This window comes from Aphelocoma coerulescens, chromosome 7, assembly GCF_041296385.1.
Source record: "Aphelocoma coerulescens isolate FSJ_1873_10779 chromosome 7, UR_Acoe_1.0, whole genome shotgun sequence".
Lineage (NCBI taxonomy): Eukaryota > Metazoa > Chordata > Aves > Passeriformes > Corvidae > Aphelocoma > Aphelocoma coerulescens.
The window spans coordinates 163,207-185,620 of NC_091021.1; the positions used below are offsets into that span (position 1 = coordinate 163,207).

The 22,414-nt window shown below is 48.4% G+C and overlaps 1 protein-coding gene across 2 annotated transcripts in view; it reads left to right on the plus strand.

The window, feature by feature from the left end:
* The first annotated feature begins 17,361 nt into the window (after positions 1-17,361).
* LOC138113428 (semaphorin-3D-like) overlaps positions 17,362-22,414 on the plus strand; it is a 36,424-nt gene continuing 31,371 nt past the window's right edge. The window contains exon 1 of one of the 2 annotated variants that reach the window (XM_069021599.1): positions 17,362-17,773. The gene's annotated coding sequence lies outside the window, so the exon portion shown is untranslated. Of the gene's footprint in view, positions 17,774-17,954; positions 17,977-22,414 lie in introns of those variants that run through there. The other variant, XM_069021600.1, reaches the window with a different exon arrangement.

Here is a 22,414-nt window from a genome sequence, read left to right on the forward strand (position 1 = left end):
TCCTTCAACACTCCAACTTCAATACCAAAATTGTAAGAACCTCCTGCATTCCATTCCCTAGTACGGTAACAAGACAAAGTCCTCACCCACCCTGGATCGTCCAAACAATAGAATACAAGGTTGAAACGAGCCTTGTGGTTTGAGGGGCACCTTCTGCCCAAAAAGCCCAACTGTGCATCCAGATAAAAATGAACACCACAAATAGAGAGTACAAAAACCACGGAACACCGCTTCCAGCAGGCGCCCTCGTCGGTATTTAAAGGCGTGGCTCAGGCAATAGCAACAAAGCCCCGAGGCAAAAAGCCTGGGAGGTCGGGGTTGGGTTTTTTTCCATTCAAGCCACACGTGTTCCCCAGCGCCCATTACCGGGACTCGCTCCGGGCTGGCGGCGTTCCACGGTGCGAGGGGACCGGAGAAGCCACGCGACCCACGGCACCGGCGGCACTCGGTGCCCGGGAGCGGCCCCGCGCCGGGAGAGCCCCGCCCGCCCCCGGCACCTGGACAGCTCATCCTCTGCACCTGACACACTGGGGCACCGGGCTTTCCTTCCTATGGATAACAGGGGAGAACGAGGGGGGGAAAGGATGATGGACAGATGAGGGGGAGAGGGGGAAGAGAGGGGAGTCGGGTTGGGGAGCAGGGAGAAAGGAGGGCTGGGGGGATCGGGGATGCACAGGGGAGCAGGGAGAGAGGGTGGGAGGCGCTGGGGAGAGGGTAGGAGGGAGGATGGGAGAGAAAGGGAGGGTGTGAGGGAGAGAGAAAGAAACTGGGGGGGTGGGTAGGAAAGCAGAGACAAGCGGGGGAAGAAGGAGTATAAGTGCAGGACAAAGAAGGGGAGCGGGGGCCTCACCTGGGCCACGCCCGGGGAACCCGGCGCGGCCGCAACCTCCCCAGGCTCTAAGGGAGCAACTGGCGGCGGGGCCGATTCCCGGGGCTTCAAACACCTCGGCCCCACGCACCTGAGCCGGGCCCGGGACCGCCCCAGAGCCCCGGCCCCGCCCGGCCCCGGGGCCCGCCCTGCCCGGCACGGGGGCGGCTCCATCGCTCGGGGCCCCGCCCCTCTCTCCCGGGCCGGACCCGCCCCGCGCACCGGGGCCGCGGCTCCGGCTCCTGCTGGGGGCCGCTGCGGGTCCCGGGCGGCGCCGCCTCTTCCCCGGCGGGATTGGGGCTGGCATCGGGACCGGGAGGAGCCGCTCCGGGACGGGCGCTGGGGCCGAGCCCGGCGCTGCCGCTCCTGCTCCGGCCGGCTCTCCGCGGGGAGCCGGGGCTGTGCCAGCGCCCGGGCAGCCCCGGGATCCCGAGCCGGGCCCGACGCGCTGGGCCGGGCTCCGCTCAGCCCTGAGCCCCTCCCGGAGCCCGCCTTGGGCCCCACGACGCGGCCCCGGGCTCTGCCGCCAGCCCCGGACGCGGCGCTGAGTCGCTGCTCCCGAGCTCTGCGTGAGGCCGGGGAGCCCGGCTTCGGGCTGTGCCTAAGGCAGGACTTGGAGCTCAGAGCCACAGACTCGCCCTAGCCCGAAAAGCCCGCTTTGAGCATCAAAACACAGCACTTGTGCTTTAATTCAGGTCCAGCAAAACGCAGCACTTCAGTTTCTCTTTGTGAGCCCAAACACACAGGACTTGCTCTCTTCCTCAAGCCCTGAAAACAGGATTTAGTCACTATTTCTGAGTCCCAGCGCTGGCCGTACAAGCCTGCTCTCAGGACTCTGTAGATAGAGAAATGCTGCTAGCAAGGATTTTCTTGCTATTTTCTAAGTCTGTGAGAGACTGCACAAAATCCCAGCTCCTCCCAAGATGCAGCTCCTCACACCAAACCTTGAGAGAATCCCTGGTGCTTCCAACACTGCTGCAATCCCACCTGGAGCTGAGCTTCCAAGGTGTCTAATCCACATGCAAGCCTGGATAGTCCAAAACCTGCAGGAAAAGAGGAGGTAAAATGAAAAGGAAAGGGGGGGAAAAAAGCCAGAGTTTTGGGTTTTCCCCGTGTTTGCAACAGGATTGAAGGGCAGGATAGAGAGGTTTCATGGAAAAGAAGTACCAAAGGCTGCAGTATTTCAGGTGATTCAGAAGGGAGAACCCATTTGTTACAATAGCATTAGTAAAGGCAAACATCTCCTATTCCCTCATTTTAAGGGGTTCAGTTGAAGCAAACTCCCCTTTTTCAGCATTTTAAGGGTTTAAATCTGCACTTCTACCCATGCCCTGGCATCAAATCTCTCACAAGGGAGCGAGCCCAGCACACATATAACCTAATGCTGCCCAAGAGTCCATTACTTTTCTTGTTCTTATTCATGACACTTATGGCCCTAACTAGAAGCCCCAGTAGGAGCTACACCATTTATACTACTACTATTCTTCTCTTGCCTACTTAGTTGCCTACAGCATACTACCCGGGAATGACTAAAGAACAATTACACAAGTTAACAAGGAATTACCCAACTCACCTGCCTATGCTACTGAGACAAGAAGCTTCTTCTCTTACCTGTTATCTACTCTTTTGGCAGGTGTGGCTGTAGTAAAAAAGAAGGCACCTACAGAGCCCCTTACTCCCCTGGAATTTAAGTCAGAGCAGCCAAACAGCTGCAACTCCTCCCAGTGCTTTTATCCCTGATGGTAAAATTGCCTCCTCCCTTTTCCCGGGCATTGTGGGAACGAGAGGCGGGCCCGGCCAGGGGTATATTAACCCCAGCCCTGGGTAAAAGAGGCGAATTTCCTCTGTGGGGTGAGTTGGGGTAAGGGTGTCTTCTTATTTCTGTGAAGGGGGTCTTTTGGGTTTTCTCAGCTTTTTTTCAGCAGGTACTTTTGGTATCTGAAGTAATAGAGGCTTTGAAGACTCTGTGAAGAAGATAGCGTTGAGTGCATGGTTCATGGCAACTTCCTGAAATTCCAGATTGTGTGGGGTATGATACTTCAAATTTTTCAGCAGATTCATTTTGCTGCAAGAGGGAGCTACCCTGGGTCCGAGATGACATCGGAGATGGAGGCTTCTGATAGGTAAGCTAAGGACTGTAAGTATGAGTGGGAGTGGGAGCAGGGTTCCAGTTAGTAGCTGACTTGTTGGGATTTGGCTTGTATGCCACTCCACAGGTGCACTGATTTTGGTTTTCTTTGTCATAGCTGACTAAGATGCCAACCTGGTGATCACAGTGCCTTTGGAGATGGCTGAGGTGGACTCCTTTTGCACCCAGTGTGGATTCACATTGTTGGTCATCTAAAAGCTAAGTTGGGGGCCAGGACCCAGAGATGGGATGATAGCAGGGTAGTGGGTTGGAAATTCCTGGGAGAGATGTAAAAATTAGTGTAGGGGAAAGGGATGCTCTCCAAGGGGCTTGTTAGGTAAGCTAAAGGGAGTAGCCCTACTTTTGATTGCAACTGTAGGGTGTGCAGTGCAGAGCAGTTCCAGTGTGTGTTGTCTTGTCCCGTGTGTGTTTTGTGTTTCTGGCATCCCTCGGATCAGATCTCTGTGCCTTTTATCCTTAAGGGGCTTATCATAAGCATTGGCTATCATCTCTAGCTTCTTGAACTTTCGTACTTCTTGGTAGGATGCCAATGTCACTTGTTCTTTTACCAGTGGGCTTGGCCACATCTTGGAATCACATCTTGGAAGCATTGAGTCAGATGTCTTTTGAGGCCTTGTTCCCGGCTGTACTGCCATCCATCCTTTCCAGCCGTGAGCTGTAATGTCCTGGGGCTTGTAAGATTGTCAGGAGATGGGAGCATTCTAAATGTGGCATTGTCTCTCACAGCCATCTTGATCATTGTGACTGACAGTTCTTAGAAGAGGTCGCTGTTACAGTCTTTTCTTCTGCTCCTTAGAGCCTCCTTCATCCACCATTGCCACACCCTCGGTTGTCTCTTTTGGCGTCATCTCTTCTTCTTGCCATCGTTCTTCTTGCCGAGAGCTTTTTTTATCATCCTTGTGTCCTACTGTTTGTAGTATAATGTGTTGAGTTTGTGTCTCGCCTGGAATTGCTCTGCCCTGTAGAGTAGTCCTGAGGGGGGGTAGGTGGAGAAGAAAGGAGACTTTAGAGGGAACCTTTTGCTTTGCTTAGCCACCTGAGCCATGCCTCGCACAGAGTGACTGTGGCCAGTCTGTGTGGTGTTCAGTGGAGATGTGGGAGTGGTGCAGTGGTGTCTTGCAGTTTTATAGTAGTTTGTCCTAAGGCCCACTGTTGTGGGATCCTAGGCAGTTTGCTTTGAGGAATGAGAACTTGGGAAAGGCTAAGCTTTCCCTGTCTGTCTGGGTAACTTTGACAAATAATTCTTTTGCAGATGGATAGGATGTAAACCTGGTATGAACAGAGGAGGCCAGAGGAGCACAGCAACGAGGTGGGTCGGTGCCTGAAGTCCAAGCTATGGCCTGACTTTGGGCTCTATGTTTACCTCACTGTTGGGACTTTCATTTTGAAGAGGTGAAGTGCTTGAAGCAGCAGGGTATTGGCACCGGGGGGACCATGAGCTGGATGAGTATTGATTCCAGCACAGAACTGGATGTTACTGGAGTTGTTGTATTAGTGATGAAACTATAAGTAGCCTTTGATTTTTTGTGTTTTACAGGTGGTCTGCAGCATTCAAATTGCTACTCCAACATGAGAGACACCCTTCCAGACAGAGGTCACAGTCGAGCACTTTCAGGTGGAACCTGCCTCGGCAATGCAGCACTTTTGGACACTACATCGGTATGTGCCTTTCCATTTTGTTTTGCCCCTTCTCCCTTGGGAAGGTTGGTCATCATTCAGCTTTTCAGGGGTGGTGTTTCATGGTGGTTATGTTGCAGGGCTGTTCTTTGTCCTTATTTTTAGGAAGTAAACCTGGATATCAGCAGTCAAGGTCAAATGAGTGAGGTAAGCAGTGACCAGTGGACACAACCAGTTATTGCTTGGGTGCCAAATTCTGGGGCAGCTCAAAGCATGCATTGTCTAAGCATCCATTTGTGTGTTTTAGGTGGCCCACTCGTATTATGCCTACAGGGGCTGAACCCCCTCATGGACCAGCTGATGGAGCCAGTTTATCACCCTTGAGCTGCCCCTGTGAGCCTTCCAGAAGTATTACAGGACTCTGCGATGAAGCCTGTACCTTTTCTGTTTGAAGGTGCCATCTGGGCAGCCTTTGGCAATGGTTGAGGAGTTGCAGTGACTCGGGGAGGGAGGGAGGAGCGAGGGTCCACTCAAGTTTCAGCAATGCCCCATCACCTTGTCTCCTTTTAACCCAGGTATACCCTGCGCCGGCAGCCTTGGAGTGCGGCCACGGTGTATGAGCCGAGGACCGGGGCATTCTCAGGAGACAGTGAGTAGTGGAATTGTTGGGTTTTGGCTGACGTGCTGCTGAGTTCAGGCACTGATATTTGGTTTTCTTTCTTGTAGTAGACTAAGAGAGAACAGCCCACTGAGGGCAGGAACTCCCCAGAGGACGAGGCGGCCTTCTTTTGCACCTGATGAGGATTTGCATCCCTGGATGTCCGAGAGCTAAGTCGAGGGCTACACCTCAGGGAGGGGGATGAGAGTGGGGTGCTGGGTCAGGACTTGGTGGGAGGGATTTTTGAATTAGCTTTGGAGATGGGGATGTCCACGAGAGGGCCCCTTAGGCCATGTAAAGGGAAAGTCTCACTTTTGATCACAATGCTGAGGTGTACAGGGCAGAGCAGTCCCGGTGCGTGTTGTGTCACTTGTCTATTGTGTGTTCTGTGTCTTTTGGGCATCGTGTCACATGTCTTCTGCCTTACCCCTTTGAGGGGCTTATCAGAAATGCTGGGCATCATCCTTAGCGTCTCCTTTGCATTCCTTGGCCCGACGCTGGTACTCTTGAACCTTTGACTTGCAAGCTTGGACATGCATCGGAATCGCATCTCTCTTTAGCAATATCGAGTCAGACACCTTTTACAGTCTTGTTCTGAGCTGTATTGACAGCTGTGCACCACAACGATCCATTATAACAGATTAGGACTTGTGAGAATGCGAGGATAGGTGGAGGATTCCAACCGTATGGTTCTCGGGCATCCATCTTTGCGGTTCTTGGCATAAGTCCTTCTGTTAGGGTCTTCTTCTGCCGGTGTTCTTTGAGCCTCATCGGCCTCATCTAGGTCATCTCATTGGTAATTCTTCTTGCTGAGAGTTTCCTCTCCTTGTTGCATCCCCTTGTTTGTCATCTCCTGTGTCACAGGTGTCTGTGTGTTTGGGCCGGGGCTGCTTTGCCCTGCTACATGGTCTGGGTGTAGGTGTAATAGGATAAGTCCTAGGGACTTGACATTTGTAATGTAGGGATTAGTTAGACTCAAGATGGTATTTCTAGATTGACACAAGATGTCTGGAGCTGGTAAGTTCTCATGCAGTACTTTGACTTTTGTCATAACTTTCTTTCAGCTGCAGATGGATTGAACCTGTGACAGAGTGCCCCATACCAGGTGAGGTGGTTCCCACAGGAAGGTCAGTCACCGTTTGTCTTTGCAGGGCAAGTGTAAATGGTGACTGTGTTACAGCTTTGTTCTTCATCTTTATTTGTAGGAAGTAATGCTGAATGGCAGTGGTCAAGGTCGATGGAGCGAGGTGAGCGGTGACTGGTGGACAGAATGAGTTGTTACTGCTTGGGTATCAGTTTCTGGTGCAGCTCTAAGCATCCGTTTTTGTTTGTGCATTTTAGGTGGTCCACTGGGAAGGTGTCCTGGCCCTGGGGATGCTGGAGGCCAGGTGCGTGCAAGCTTAAGGTATGGGTGTGGTGTACTTCAGTTGGAGCGGGGAGGCTGTGGTTTCAGTCTCTCAGCATGTTTTTCTGCTTTGCTTCTCTGCAGGTGCTGCTGCTGCTGCCCTAGGCATGCCAAGGGACAGAGGCGAGCAGGTGAGTTGGCATTTAGGTGGGGCGACTGATAGGTGAGAGGTATGTGGCAGCATGCGAAGCGTGTCCCTTTTTGCTTTGCAGGCATCGTCCGGGCCACCTCCGGAGTCGGATGAAGATTTGAGGTGAGCCTGGGCCAGCGGTGCAGAGGGAGCCCGCGCATTATTCTTCTGGAGGGCAATAGTCACAGTTTGTTTTGTTGTCTTAGGTACCACAAGTAGGTGCAGAGCCTAAGTTTGGAAACGGCCGGTAAGCGATGAGCCTCGGCAGTTATGAGGGAGAGGGGCGTTGTGCAAGGGGTCACTTCTGGGACGTGTCATCACAGTCTGAATTTTGTCATTGTTCTGTCTTTTGCAGCCGCCGAAGTGGACTGTGGGCCATGTATTGACGTCCACGGTGCTGAAGCAATGTTTTCTGTCGAGGATGGATTTCGTCTGCTGGTCTTCAGAGAGCTAAGTGTGGGGACTGTTGGTTGGGAGAAGGCAAACACCTTTGGAATCACAGGAGGCAATTTGAAGTTAGCTGAGAGGAGAGGGCTGTATTGGGCCGGGCCCCTTGGAGGTTAAGGGAGTTTTTCTTCAGCATCACTCGAGCCTTTGCCGGGCCGGGCAGTTCCAACCCATCTCCATGTTCTCGTGAGCTTCGCATCACTGGACTTTGAGTCTTGATGTCATTGTCAGTCTTTTCACCCGAGGAGCCTGCCTTCGGGTCTGGCATGATTGCCATGGTCTAAATTTTGCCTACTCTTCAGTGTAGCCACACTCTTGAGCATAACACGCGGGCATCTTGCATCTTGGCCATTTGTCGGTCGGTCATGTTTTTGATGTCACTTCAGCCTTTGGCAGCAGAATCCTTCTCTAGGGAACCCTTTGTATCACCTGGCAGTCGTTGCCTCCTTCTCTAGGCCTGCTGCACTTCTTGAGCATCCTCTTACCAGCTTTGGCACTAACTTCTCATAGGGAGTTTACATTTCACTGTCACATACTACTGCCGTAGAGCCTTCTTTCCTTCGGCATCGTGGGCCTCTGGCTCATCTTGCACTAGGAATCTTGGGTCCATCAGGTGAAACTGCTGGGCAGTTTCAATTTGTGTCTATGTGATGTGGTTTGTGTCCGTTGTCTTCAGTGTCACAGGGCTTTGTGATGTCTCAGTTCTTTACAGGCATCGTTATGGGCCATATCGGCAGCGGGAGTACTTGCATACTTTTCTGGATTGGGCTTATTCTGGCATCTTTATGGTTTTGCTTTTTGAGACCAGAAGAAGTACACAAGATGTTCCTATCCATCTTCCTTCTCAGTTTTGGTAGTATCTTTTTTCATGCGCCATTCCCTTGGACTTCCATATGCAGTGTACTAGACCCTCCTCACTGCAGTAGTTCCATAGCTTCTGTCGCCTCAAAGCATCCTGGTCTCAAGAATTTATCTTCTGAAGCGTTCTCTCAAGTCTTCGTGTCATCTTTGCTTATATTTGATGCACTGTGTGTCCATGTGCCACTTATGCTTGGAGCTGCCCTGCCCTGGCATTCAGTCATGGCTCATTTGAACAGTTTTAAAACTCTCCTCTCTTGTCTGTGGGCTTTTGGGTAGAAAGCTTATGGGCCTGATGTGGGGATAACTCTTAGCTGTCAGCTACTTGTAGACTGCCTCATGCTGTCTTGCAGGTCCCCGAGGCAGATTTTGATCCCTATGGTCACTGATGCTACCAATTTTCCCAGGAGTTCCACATCAAGGAGCAGCAGATGGAAGATGCTTTAACATCTTCTTTAGGGGGGAGTGTTTCTAGTAAGGGCTGCAGTCAGAGTGTAAGCTGAAGGGGTGTCTGAGAGTGTGTCTGTCTCTGTGTGTGTTGACTGGCTCTAACCTTATGTGTGTGGTGTTTTTTGCCTTTCAGGTTCTTCAGTTCATTTTAAAATTTTGAATACAAAAAGCCCAGCTGGTCCTGCCCATGCTGTGGGGTTAGTCAGAGGGACACAGGGTTCCTCTTCTCCTCTCTGCTGGGATGAACTGCCTAGGGAATACCATTTCTGACAGCCCAGTCCTACTTGTGTCTTTTGGAAAAGGGCAGAGGTGAAGAGGCAACTGCCAGAGTTCCTTGGGGATGATGGAGTTGTGGTGTTTGGCTGTGCCCGGAGGGGCAGGTTGGGCATTATTTGTGTGTCTGAGGACTGGTTTGGGTGTTGGGGAGCCCAGGGAGCTGAGCTCTCAGTGCATTCCCAGCTCTCCCAGGGGTGGGAGCTGGTGCAGGGCTGGGTGACGGCCTCTGGTTGGGCTCGGGGCAGGCACTGGCCCCGGCACAGACACGGGGTGGTTTGGGGACGCTTGGGGAGCAATGGGAGGAAAATGAGGGATGGTGCTGGGCAGAGCAATCAGCCTGTGCTCGTGTCAGTGCAGCTGTGCAGGGCACTGGGATCTGGGTAAAACTCCAGCTCTCCTGGTGTTCAGGGATGCAAGGTCTGAGGGACTGGATTTACCTGGGGCTTTCCAGGAACAAGGGGAAATGTGGTGCCAGAGCTGTGCCCCATCAGGTTGTGTTTCCCTTTGGGGACAGGGAGTCTCTGGGCTGAGGTGAGATTGCTGTGTGAGTGGCAGGGAACAGGGAGCTCAGAATTGCAGGCACTGATGGAATAATTGTCTTAGGTCTGTTTGGTTTATGTTTGTGAAAACTGGGATTTGGGCTGGAGAGGTGCTCTTGGGAACAATGGATAGAGTACATTTGCTCTATGGCTGTGTAAGGAAGGACAGGGAAGGGGAGTATTTATAAATTGTTATCAGTATTTCATGCAAATTTGGGGTGGAGCGTTGATGTAGGTGGGTGGGTTTGGCTTGGGCCTGTCAGGACTAACCACAAAGAATCCAACCAAGCCCCTGACCCCTCAAGGCATCTGTGAAACACTTCCACAGAAACCCAAGTCAGAAATCCAGTGATAATGGAGGTAAAATTATAGGTAATTGCCTATGATCGGTGGGGAATTTCCTTTGGAATTATCAACCAAGGCAGAGCATATCTTTCAGCTCTTTTCCTGGTGTGCAGTTTCCTCTCTGGTTTAAATGAGTTTGTGTGCTCCTGTTAACAAGCAGTGTGTTTTCACCCTGAAATTTGGGGTGTTAGTCTTTCTCTAGTGTTTTTCCCACAACTGACTCATCCTTTCCATGAATAGTCCATGTTGTTCTACACAGCTGCTTTGGCCATGGGTCAGAGAGAGAGAAGGGAAATGACTTTTTAGGGCGTTGAAATTTCTCCAGGCAGGAGTGGGACGTGGTCTTGCCCCTCCCCAAAGCCGTGCAGGCGCATGGGAGTAGCTCAGTGCCGGCACAGCTCTCTGAGCAATAACAACGCTTGGGAGGTTCGAGTGTTGATAACAACTCTCTTGTCTCTTGGTAGCAGTCCTAGGTGGAGGAGAGGAAAACAGGAACTTGTGTTATTCATGGAAAACCTTCTGCTGTTTCTTGTGCAGACTTTTAGATCTTTGTATGATTTACTATCCAGTGTCTGTAGGTAGAGAATGACTTATTTGAGGTAAAAATTGAGATAATCAGTAATGGACAGGTATGGAAAATGTTTGAAGTAAACTTGAGGTGACCTGTAGTGGAGAGCATGAAGATTTTGAAGTAAACTATAGCAATCAGTTGTGCACAGGTAGGGAAACTTTTGGGGGTAAAATACAAGGTCATCTCTAGGTGAGGGAATGAACACTTTTTGAGGTAAACTGAGTGAATCAGTTGTGGGAGTATTAGTAAATTCTGGGGCTGAAACTTGATGTAACCTCCATGGTAGAAAATAAATAAATGTTTTGAGGTAAAAAGGAAGTCATCAGTGTTGGAGAGGCAGGGAGATTTTGAGAGTAAATTTGAGTCTGTAGTGCAGAGAATGAACATACTGAAGTTAAAGGGAGGTAGTAACTTGTAGACAGGGAAAAAATTTGGGGGTAAAGTCTGAGGTTAATGTCTAGGGGAGACAACATTTTTGAGCTAAACTGAGGCAGTCACTAGGTGACAGGTTGGAAAAGTTTTGGGGGTAGAAATTAAAATGACCTGTTGGGCAGAGAATAGACATACGGAGGTGAAAATCAGGTAATAAGTAGTGGACAAGTAGCAATAATTTTGGAGGTGAAATCTGGGGGGATGTGTGGCAGGGAGAGCGTCCATCGTGAGGTAAAGTGAGACAGTACTGGAAAGATAGTGAAATATTTCATAGTAAAACTTGATGAAATCTCCAGGGCAGAAAGAGAATATTTATAGGTCAAAAAGAGTAAATAGTTAGCGGGCAGGTAGGGAAAATACTGGGGGTAAAATCAGAGGTTATCTCTAGGGGAGAGAAGGAACATACTGAGGTAAAAATCAGGCAATGAAGAGTGAATGTTAGGGAAAGTTTGGGGGGTAAAACTGGAGATAATCTCCAGAGGTAGTGAATGAATACTTTCTTGTAAAAAAGAAGAAATCAGAAGTGGACAGACAGGGACAGCTCGGAAGGAAAATCTGAAGCAATCCCCAGGGAAGAGAATGAACATCATGAGGTAAACTGAGGCAGTCATTTGCAGAGACACAGTGAAAATTTTTGGGATAGACACTGAGACATTCTTGAGGATATAGAAAATTACTTTTTGGGGTAAAAATGAGGTGATGGGTAGGGCAAAGCTTGTGGGAAAAACTTGAAATAATCTGTAGGGCAGAGCATGAGCATTTTGATGGAAAAATGAGATATTTATTCTCTACTTCCCTTTGGGCTAACTTAATCTCCACCCTTCCATGAGCAATTCCTTGGCTTCTCCTGGAGAAAACCCCATGGCAGAGGCAGTCTGCAAAGGAGCCCAGAGCTGTGCTTGGAGCAGAGAGTGCTGAGAGCTGCGGGTGCCTCTGCTGCCCCAGGCTGGCAATATCCCCATGGAACAGACTGGGCAAATGGGATTAGAGGGAGCACAGTCCCTTCAGGGAAGGGGTTTTCTCCTGTGCACATCAGGCACGGGGCAGGAAGGGAACTTTGGAAATCAGCTGATTTCCCCCAGAAAGCATAATTCACATCAAGAGCAAAGGTTGGTTTGGGTGTGAGCACTTGAAATAACTTGGAAAGAGAAGCAATCACCTTTTGCTGCTTCTTTCTTTCTTTCAGATGCTGGGATTGCCTCTGTGGACATGTGCTGAGCTCTCCCCGCAGGGAACTGTCAGCCCTGAATGCCTGTGCAATAACTGCAGCTGCCCAGGCAGGCACAGTTTTTTCAAAATTATTTTTCTCGGACCGAGCACATCTCCTCAAGTTCCTTCTCACTTCCTGCATCCTGGAAATGCAAAAAGGGAAAAGATAAATGTGCAGCTCAACTGAAACAAAAAGCATCATTTCCCTTCTTTCTTGTTTTGTTCTTAGAGCCTGTTGGAGTGCTGGCCTGGATTTGGGAGGAGCCAAGTAGCCTGGAGCAGTGAGGTTTTTCCTGTCAGACTTGGCTGTCCTGTGCAGGGTTCACTGATGCTGTGAATTGCAATCCAGGGCATCTTCAGGCTCCTGGTGCTTGGGACGTGGCGTTTGGTGTGCAGAAAACATCCCAGGCTGTTCAGCTTGGGTGTGGCTGTGCATTTGCACAGTTCCTCAGAGTGGGAAAAGGCCAAGAGAGCGATGGGAAGGTCTTTCTTCCAGGCCTGGGCATTCTCAAGACACCTCAAGGATGTTTTTTAAATGTTTCTTGTCTTTTGTTTCCCAGCCCAGGGCTGAGCTGGAGAACGGGTGGAGACAGTGGCAAGCAGGAGTCCCATGTTTACATCTGCCCTTGGATTCCAGTTTCTCCCAGTGGGTCTGTGCTGCCCGAAGTACAAAGGAAGGAGGTGTTGGAGTACCTGTTTGTTCACCTGTTGAGCTTGGAAGAGATGCCGAGTGTGAAATTCCAGGAGTGCCGGCTCCTTGCGAGCTGTTGGTTGCTCAGGAGATGGGGTTGGGGAAAGGGGGGGAGAGTCTGAGCACAGCACAGTGGTAGGAGCTGGGTTTGCATCTCAATCTAAGGCATCTCAAAGCCTGATAAGCTGGAAAGAAGACTTTGCTGTGTTAATGCACAATTGCATTTTTGTGCAATTTTTTGAAATTAGGGCTGGGATCAACCTGGGGAGGAGGTTGTCTGGCACAATTCCCTATGCCCTGCTTTGCCATGAGGAATGGATGCCTGACCTCTTTGCAGAGAGCTGCTGCTGATGTAGATTTCTCTGTTTCTATAGTGAATTTATCCCAGTACTTGGCTGCTATAAAGAAGTCTCCTCTTGCTGCAATTTCCCCCTATTACATTTAAGATCAGCTCCAGCTGAGTTAGAATTTAATCCCGACCTTTCCCCCCTTTTTTTTTTCCAAGAGGCCTCAGCTATCTTGCTATTTCTTTCCTCTCTCACCCTCCAGGTCCTGTTTTTCAGACCTTTCCTTATAAAACCCTTGATAACCCATTCCCCACTTAAGGCTTTGTTGTAGCCTTGTTTTACTACCTTCTGGGTGCTGTGGATGAAGGTCTGGCTTTGAGGAGCACGCCCTGCTCCCTTTGCTCAAGGGATTGCAGTTATTCCAATCTCCTGCTGCTGGGGGCTTCCTTAGGCTCTTGCTGAAATGAAAAATGTCCAGGAAGCTTTTCCTTTTTTGAGATTAGACTGGTTGAGATATGACCATGATGGTTAAAAACCCACAGTGCAAAGGAAGGTTTCCCCCTTCTTCCCCCCTACCCCCCACCTGCTCCATGCTCGGTCCTCTCCCTGCACAGTTCATTCCTTTGTAATCACAACTGCTAAGGAAACCTTTCTAATCTTGTCAATTGGCAATGCAACTGCTTTTAAATTCTGTTTTAAAATAGGTTTTGAAGTCAGGCTCTGCCCTTGCTATTGATTTGAATTCTTGACTGAGTAAGTTATTGGTGCTTAAGAAGCCCTTTGTTGCTTTAAAGCCTTTCTCCAAGGGTCAGAGAATAACACTGACAGGGAGTGAAGGAGCGCTGCCCAGTAGTTTCTTAGAAACGGAATGTGTTAAACCAGGTTTCTTTAAAAGCAGTTTTGAGTAAGTGAAATTCAGGTACTTGAATTACTTTGGGAAATGGTCCATTTAGGATAGATCTACACTGACAGAAGCTGTTTATCTGAGGTCAGTACATGCTTTGATCAGTGCAGGGCCTTCCCCTCAAGAAACGCATGAGCCAAGCCCAGCAAGGTAGAGGAAAAGACAGACACAAGTTCAGCTTAGAGAGCTGCACGGGTGAAATCCCATGAATATGCCTGGAGCATGGCCCTCCCCAGCAGCTTTTCTTACAGTTAAATTCTTAAAAAAGCTAGAAGCTGATGCTCAGTACTTTGGGATCTGGCTCAAAACTGCGGAGAGGATAAACTCCCTTACTGGAACTCAGGCAGTGGAGTGCCCACAAGCCAGCAGCCAGATTGCTTCTTGTTCAGCTTCATTTCAACGTCGTTTTTTTGTTGTTTTGGTTGGTTGGCTGGTTTTAAAGTATTCTTAGAGATGCTACAAGTGGAAGAAGAGAACAGAAATAGAGTGGAGCACCACTGGCATATTAACTGATATTTTACTGTTCCTCTTTTTCTTTTAAAAATATATGTAGATAACATGAACTTTTAAACTCTGTGATTTGGGAGAAACACTCTTTTTTCTCCCTCTCTTTGGAAGAGATATGCAAGTCCTGAGCCGTTGGGCCAATGCTTGCTGCATTTTGTTTACGTTTTTACAATCAAACAAGGGGCTGATAAGATTGACAAGGAAGATACAACTCAGGAGCTCACTAGGCAGCAGCCTCCAGACTCTTTGGGTGATGCAGTAGGGTATGAAGACTGTTCTCCAGTGCGAGATTAATCCATAATAACATGCTCACTGACATAAAAGTCACTTCTTATAAGCCACTTCTTATTCCCTGAAGTGCAGGAGCTGAGGTGTTTGACAAAGCCTTGGCAGAATGATGAAGTAGATCCCTGTCAGATTTCTCCTTCTTGTGCTAGTGAGAGCAATCCATCTTCTTTAAGGGTTTTGTTCCTTTGGGATTGTGTGTAGTTTAGAGGGAGAACAGTACCCAGAAGCATTAATTATTTAATCTGCACTGCTTTTTTCCTCGACATGTGAGGCCTGAGTATTGTGCTGGGAAGCGGGGCCAATAAAATTTCTGGGAGTCAGACTTGGAGCTCGAAAGTTTTAGAATTAACGCTGGAGACTCAGCTCCCTCTATGGTCAGAAGAGGGGGAGACACCTTCCGTCAGGATGTCTCTCCAGGGAATGCTTTTGCAAAGTTTTCTCTCGTAACGGCTCAAGTCCTGCCTCTTCCTGAAATTGCGGTGTAGATCCCACTGGAGGCAGTAAATCTCTCAAATGTATGAGCTTGGGCCTACACACCTGCTAAGGTGTGACTAGAGGTGTGAGAACTTTTGCAAATGAATTTGGAATCATGAGAATCACAGAACCACTGAGGTTGGAAAAGCCCTCTAAGGTTATCGAGTCCAATGTGTGCCCAATCCCTACCTTGTCACCCAGCCCAGAGCACTGAGTGCCATGTCCAGGTGTTCCTCGGACACCTCCAGGAACGGGGGGACTCCAAACCTCCCTGGGCAGCCCCTGCCAAGGCCTGACCACCCTTTCCAGGAAGAAAGTCCTCTTGATGCCCAACCCTGGTGCGGCTTGAGGCCCTTTCCTCTTGTCCTGTTACTGGTTGCCTGGGAGAAGCAGCCAGTCCTCACCTGGCTACACCCTCCTGTCAGGGCGTTGTAGAGAGCAAGGTCTTCTCTGGGCCTGCTCTTCTTAGGACTGGTATGGAATCACTATTTTGCATTAAAGGACAATAAGCAGATGTTTTGAAAAAATAATTTGAAATGTTTTTGCATTGTCCTGGAAATCTGCCAAGAATTGGAGTTGCTTACCACGTTAGGTGTTCTTGCCTGCAACTTCCCAGGGGCTGCTGGAGGTGGGATGAGGCTATTGCAGAGGAATTACAAGTACGTGGTTTCTCACTCAGGAGACTCTGGGTTTACTATAGCTATGGAACTGGTTTTCCAGACTAGAGGAACCCCTTGAAGGACTGCAGCGGGAGGCGGAGATGGGATTTGGGGTTTGCATCCCCACCTCCTGAGCACACATGGGGTTAGATGCCCCTTGGCAGAGCTGTAAGGTGTAATGTGGGCAGCAGCTCCTCCTCTCTTTGGGGGCCTAAATTGAAACGCTCAGGAGCCAAATCACCTCTGAGCTGCTCTCTTGTGAGCAGGAGAGGAAGGGACACCTCCAAAGGCCACATAGCTCCCTCATAGTCTGAAAAATCCTACTGCTGAATCTGGAACCCCCCCAGGGATGCCTGGGAGCCCCCGGGCCCCTCTGTGATCCTCGACAATGCACCCCTCCATCATCAGACCATGCAGTGCCCCCCAGTGTTTTGCCAGTGGGAGCACTGGAAGAGATACTGGGAACGCTGGGAGGGAACTGGGAGGAAACTTCCCACCACTCTCCAACGTGCAGCAGCCCCAAGTGTGACCAGTGAGGAGGAGGAAGTGCTCCCAGTGCCTCGCCCCCCCCCCCCCCCCCCCAAAAAAAAGGGGGGCGGGGGGGGTTACGAGAAGAAAAAGGATTTTAATTGAGGGGAAAACACTCCATTTCTTTAATTGTGCTTGAACTTAGGAGGATCCCACTTCATCTACTGTTTGGAGGGTCTCAATTGACACAACGTTTTCATGATTTTGTATCTCAGTTGGCTGGGAATCACTGGTTTGCATTATTTTCCTGTCTAATTGGAAGAAGAAAGCCTTTATGGTGCTGTTTGATGGATTTGAATTGAGGGAAACCGCCCCATTTTCATAATCTTAAGGTTAAAACTGAGGGCAAAACACCACCGTCCCTGGTTTTAAAGGGAAGCCCTTTATGTGCCATTATAAGAGTTCCATCGAGGGGGACCCTCATTTGAAGGGACCTTCATAGAGGAAAAACGTGTCCAAAAGCCCCCAAAATGGTGTTTCTTGAGGGAAAGTGAAGAGGACGCTGCATTTTCCCTCATTTTAGGAGGCTAATTTGAGCAAAAGTCCCCCTTGATTCACTTTTTCTTTGGGTTTATATTTAGGGGAGACCCTCCTTATGCATCAATTACGGGTCTAAATTGAGAGGGAAGCTCCGTTTTCCCCTTGATTCAAGGCTTTGAAATGGTGACTAAAGGGAGTTTTCCCTTAATTCATTAAGAAATTGAAAAAGAAGCCCGGCATGGACCGGCGGGTCTGGACACATCCCCATTGAGGGGGGGCAGAGCCGCTGCTCGGGGGCCCCGGGGGATCCTTTATCCCCCTCGTACAGCTGCGAGCTGCCGAGGAAAAAGTCCTCGTTCCTAGGCTTAAAGCCCTGCAGGTTTACCTCTCATTCTCTTGCTCTGATTTGTTTGACAATAAATTCAATTTATTCCCCCCAGTCGTGTCTCTTATTCCAGTGACCGGTGAGTGATCTCTCTGTGCCCTTCTCCCGATCCTCGGCCCTTTCCTGATGTGTTCTGTTCCCTGCCCAGGGTGAGGAGGAGAGGGACAGAGCGGTTTTGCTGGCACCAGGCACCTGGCCAGGCCCAGCCCACCCCAATAATCCCTGCGATCATTCACGCCACCATTACCCAGATGCAATTTGTCTGTCTGAAGTGCAGACGCCGACAGACACGGAGCACCGCCGGACGCCTGCTGGCGCTGCGCTGTGTCCTGCTCTGGCTGCAGCCCGCCTGGCGAGACCCCCAGCAGCAGCGGCCCGGGGGCGGCGGGTCGGGCAGCAGCCAATCGGAAGCGTCGCAGCGTGCGGCAGCCAATAGGAGCCCTGGCTACTCCGGCAGCCAATGGAAAGCGCCGTTCCCTGAGGGACCAGGCCCAGCTCGAAGCCCCTCACAGCGGCTTCGTTTTTTGGGACGTTTGTGGAAAGTTCGGAGTTCATTTCTTTTTTCTTTAGCGCACCTTTTCCAGGACAGGAGGGATTCCGGCGCCGCTTCGTGCCGGTAGGGAGCGGGAGAACGCGGCGGCGGGCGGCGGGTGGCGAGGGCCGTCGGCGAGACGGGGCTTGGGCCGCCTGCGGTGTGCGATCTCCCGAGAGCAGCGGGGAGCGGCGGCGGGCGGGGCGCTGTGGGAGCCGGCGCATGTCCCCGAATGAGCCGCCCGGCGCAACGCCCGGCGAGGTGCCAATGAAATAAAATAGAACACGGTAAAGTGAAAAGCATCTTCTGCCAAATAATATATCAACAGACCATCTATCTAAGTGGTACAAGAACATAGTTTCATTGTGCTCTGGATGAATGTCATCTTTGTTATTGCAGAACTAAGTTAAGAATATTAAGTCTAATGATGCAATTTTATTTTTAGTCTATTTGATTTTATAAGTTACTAATCTGAGTCATGTATGCTTATAGTTTTCTCTCTTATTAACAAAGACAATTCAATATCCAGTTCATGATTATAGTATAGTTTTGAACCACTCAATAGTAATTTTTCTTTTGGAATATGTATGATAATTTCAAGGTGAGACATCTACATAATGCATTGGACACGTATTTGTACATTTGCAGTTAAAGTAACATGCTTTAAATTTGTGTGCATGTATATAAAGTACATATACTTAAGGAAGAGATCATAAAGAGATAGGGTACCTTTCAATCAATTTGAATTGTAGGCGGGGTAATTTTTGTTTCTTCTTGTAGGTGATTAGTTTTAAATCTTTTAAAGCAGTATGTTTGTCTGACAGGCCACTCATGCTATTTTATTGATGTCTAGAAGGGACATCTTTTGCTGGCTTCTGACTCCATAGACAAAATAAAACCTCGAGATCATCTCAAACAAGGATAGATGAGGAAAAGAAAGAAAAACTCTAGCATCAGTGATAGTAAATTAGATATTGAGGCTACGTGGCCTAGGCAACTTACTCATTAAGTTTATAATGAATTTATAAGCTTATGATGACTGGGTTGCTCTAGATTTTCAGCTGTCACAATTTGCAGCATTGCTGTTAGGTTCACTAAAACTGAGCCGTAACTCTTTATTTGAATGTAAAATTCTGAATTTCAAAATGACCTCGGAAACCTAGTGTTGGAAACAGGTTTTAAATTATCCTCCAATTCCATAAAGGTTTTTATTTTACAGAACTAACCAAGAGTTACACGAATACAGTTTATAAAGCGTGTGTTTGCAGATGGGTCACAGTCCTTTCAGCTCTGGACTTCATGATGCCAGGAGAAGTCGGAAACTACACAGTATTTGTGAATGCAAGACTTTGCATTTAGATAGGTTTGAGCTGAACGATCTGAAAAAGCTCCCATAAGCACAGAACTCCTTACTGTCTGTGTGTTTGAGAAGGCTGAAGAGCTCTGTTTATTGCCACAAAGGGCCTGGAATAAATTACGTTTAGTAAATTGGCCCCAGGTTTTCTTGTTTCAGACAGTAGCTTCAGAGCAATCTGTTTTATAGGCTCCACTAAATCTGACCAATTGCAGGGAGGTGACACCTCATTTCAGAGACGTGGCATCCCACATGTGCCAGTCAGGTCCAGCCCCTCTCTCTGTCAGGATGGCCGGGCACCAGCAGTTCAGCTTTCTGTCTTTTGGCATTTAACCTACGGCCTGTTCCCAATTTATGGGCCCCGCAGGGAGGTCCTAGCAGGATGGAGCCAGGCTGCTCAGCCCCTCCTCAGCCTTGTGCCTCCCACCCCTACATGGGGCAAATAAAAGCTTCTTTATTCCATTGGAAATGCCCCTGTTTCAGCGAGGTGTATGCCTGGCTTCCTTCCCTGGCCGGTCTTGCAGGTGATAATGAACACAGTGCGGTGCTATTTCCTAGCTGAAGCCAAGGTGGGAAACCAGCTTTAGCCTCAGCATTTTTCATTTCAGACTCTTTTTCCTCAGTTATTTTGGATCTGTTCATGGTGAGGAGGTTTTACAATGTGTTGGTCCTTAGCTGAAGTATCAAAGAACTGAACAAACCAGTAATTTTTCCTTCTCTGACCAAATTCTTCTTACTTTTGAGGGGAGGAAGGAATGGGGGAGTCAAATTTGCGTTTAGGTTTTATGTTTTATTTCTGCCCATGGAACTGTTTGCTACTGAGCTGCGTGACCGTGGGTCTTTTCAGCACAGGACACTGATTGACATTGCATGTGTTACAGAGAGGAAGGGCATTTCCTGACGATTAATGGCAAGTTAGTTGGCCTGAAGTTCATTAACCTGAGCTAGACTGTTGGAAGGACTCTGTGTGGAATTGTATTAGAGGATCATCATAAACTAAAAATATATGTGACAATCTGGCCAGATTGCAATGAATCTAAAGACAGGACAGGGTTGGCTCGAGCTCACAGAGCAGCTGCCTCGAGTGTAAACTAACTGCCTTGTGAAAGCAAATGGTTTTTCACAGACATTATTCAAATAAAAGGGGAAAAGGAAAAAAAAACCCAACCAAAAAAAAAGGAAGGTTCCCATTAGCAAAAAAAGCCTACATGAAAAAGTGAGGTTGTGAGCTATGGCCGAAGGCCCGAGTTTGGTGCTGATTCTCAATCAATTCAGCAAATGACAGTGCATTGACACAACTGGTTTTTTAGTCAAATTTAGTCCTGATTCTTCACAGTAATTTGCCTCAAGAAAATGAGCCCCATATCCTTTGGTGAGTTCCCTGTTGGCTGAGGCCCAGACCTTCAGGCCATGACTTCTCAACATACTTGCAGTGAGACTGGCTCCCTCTTAATTGCTTCTTTTTGAAGTATGGTTTGTCACTATCATCCTGCTGAAGATGAACAGGGCTGGTGTCTCATTTTCACATATTCTTCCCCCTCCTCCCCTCTCCTTCTTTTCCCCTTTTTCACCTCTAAATAAATTTCTTAAAGGCGATTTAACCCTGGGATAGTCTAATCCACTTCAGTCCTTCGTGGTCCACCCTCAAATAGATGTGTTGGCACAGAAGAAGTTAAGGGTGTTCTCTTAGGATCTGATACTGTAATAAAGGGAAGAGAAAGATGAAACAGGCATTTCATGTTTGTCTGTTTTCTCTCCATGTCATTTCATGAACGTGTACTCACACTTGGCCAAGAGTAGTGCATTCAGACACTGAATATGAGTGTTGAAGAGGGGACTGAGAAGAAAGAAGCTTAGTGTTCTGCAATAGGAATTATGCTTTGGGGATTTTACGGATTGTTTCCCTCTTTTTCACCATCATGCTTTTCTTGCACACTTCCTTGTCTTTTGCTACTGAGCGAAAGTCTGGAGGCTCAGAAAGCCCAAGTTTCATCTGAGCAAGATTTCCTGTGTCAGAGAGAACTGAAGGGATTCTGTTTCCATCCTTTCATGCCAGGAAGGATGAACTGCCTGTATCAGGAGGTGCTGAATTGGTTCTGGGTGCTGCTGTAGCTCACAGAATTGCAAGACCTAGTGCTGCAGGAGTTCAAATAACAGACCAGTGGAAAGGCTCAGGGGCCACAAGCTGTGCTGCATCTCTCATGGACTTGCGAGGAACCTCTCCTTTGGTGTCTGTGCAAGTGCTGGCTGATGTGGGCACTAGGATTGCTCTTTTAATCAGGCAGCTCCAGTACCTTTCAGAAAAGAATTTTCATGGCACATCATGAGCCATTAATCTCTCGACTAACCATAACATTTCCTTACTCCTTGGTTTTCCAGCATTACTCAAACACTGATATTTGTCATTTCACCAGCCATCTCCCTTGACCTCTAGCATCAGGCACTTGCAGGGGGAAGGATCTGGTCTCACAAATATTTTCATACTCTGATCTCTGTGATTTATTAACCGTGAAGTTTTGCCTTCAGAACTCAAGATGCCGTTTCAAATAATTTCACGTGCAAAAGTCGAGTTATTGGGCAAAAGGGATCCTTGATAGCTGGGTACAAAGGACAGCAGGACTGCTGTTGCTGTTTTCTTTTCAACTCCTGTGCTGGCTGTGTGACCTTGAGGAAATAGGTTCATTGCAGCTTTATGGTTCCGTTTTTGCATAGGGAAAATAAGGGCAGTGATAATTGCTTTCGTTTGTAAAACACTTTAAGCTTTATGGACTACGAATGATTCTTACTAAGTGAAAAGTGTTGCAAAGCTGGCTTAGTTGCACACTGTGCTAACAAAATCCCATATCAGCCTATTGACTCCAGCCTGAAACACTCATTAAAGTTTATAGGACATTTTGGTGGATGAGTTGAGGCAGTTATTCTGCTGGAAATATCATACTGAAAGCACTTTTAAATCCATCATCCGCTTTGACTTTTTTCTCTATTAAAACGAAACACAACTGCTTGCTCTGTCCAGTTTTCTTAGTTTATTTATGAAAAGTTTTTGATGGATATGGATATGTACTCACTGTTAACTCAGCTTGTACCCCCATGGCATCTGAGACATTACAGTTCATTCTAGTCATAGCATAAACACACAATAGCTGTTGTACTGAGACAAAAAGAGCTATAAAACATATAAGATATCCAATGGACTGGTATTAACTATCAAGTTGCATGGTCACTTTTGAATGTCAGATGTTCTTTTTATGGATACTGCATTAATTTAATTTGTGCTTAAACTTTAGCTAGGCTAGACACTGGTGTCTGAAAAGTTTACATATTTTTCCAATGTCAAAATGTGTAAATTTAGTATTAAGGAAACAAAACAT